The sequence below is a fragment of the Alligator sinensis genome, unplaced genomic scaffold (assembly GCF_000455745.1).
Source record: "Alligator sinensis unplaced genomic scaffold, ASM45574v1 scaffold163_2, whole genome shotgun sequence".
Taxonomy (NCBI): domain Eukaryota; kingdom Metazoa; phylum Chordata; order Crocodylia; family Alligatoridae; genus Alligator; species Alligator sinensis.
Window position 1 is genome coordinate 199,934 of NW_005842499.1, and position 947 is coordinate 200,880.

The window sequence follows — 947 nt, forward strand, 5'->3', positions numbered from 1 at the left end:
CACAGAAGTGGAAAGGGATCTTGGAGTCCTAGTGGACTCTAAGATGAACATGAGTCGGCAGTGTGACGAAGCCATCAGAAAAGCCAATGGCACTTTATCGTGCATCAGCAGATGCATGACGAATAGGTCCAAGGAGGTGATACTTCCCCTCTATCGGGCGCTGGTCAGACCGCAGTTGGAGTACTGCGTGCAATTCTGGGCGCCACAGTTCAAGAGGGATGCGGATAACCTGGAGAGGGTCCAGAGAAGGGCCACTCGTATGGTTAAGGGCCTACAGACCAAGCCCTATGAGGAGAGACTAGAGAAACTGGATCTATTCAGCCTCCGCAAGAGAAGGTTGAGAGGCGACCTTGTGGCTGCCTATAAGTTCATCACGGGGGCACAGAAGGGAATTGGTGAGTATTTATTCACCAAGGTGCCCCCAGGGGTTACAAGAAATAATGGCCACAAGCTAGCAGAGAGCAGATTTAGATCGGACATTAGGAGGAACTTCTTCACAGTTTGAGTGGCCAAGGTCTGGAACGGGCTCCCAAGGGAGGTGGTGCTCTTCCCTACCCTGGGGGTCTTCAAGAGGAGGTTAGATACGCATCTAGCTGGGGTCATCTAGACCACTCTTTCCTGCCTATGCAGGGGATCGGACTCGATGATCTATTGAGGTCCCTTCCGACCCTAACATCTATGAATCTATGAACAGAGAGAAAATGTGTTTCCTCTAAGCCAGCCAACTATATATGTAAGGCTTCACTGACCTGTTATTTCTGATTCACCCAACTGCAGAGTGGACTGAGACCCAGTATTTCATGTTTGAAAACACTCAAAGTCAGTTTTGCTAATAGTATCTGCATCACAGGATAATTGGTATAATTATGAAATTCTCAGCTCCTGGAAGCAAGTGAAATTCAATTTCATCTTTCATTTAAGAAAAGATTTTAAATTTCTAGCCTGTG

The 947-nt window shown here is 47.4% G+C and overlaps 1 protein-coding gene across 1 annotated transcript in view; it reads right to left on the reverse strand.

Moving 5' to 3' along the window:
- Window positions 1-947, reverse strand: part of VSTM4 (V-set and transmembrane domain containing 4) — a 103,607-nt gene that overhangs the window by 35,255 nt on the left and 67,405 nt on the right. The gene's annotated exons all lie outside the window — the stretch shown is intronic.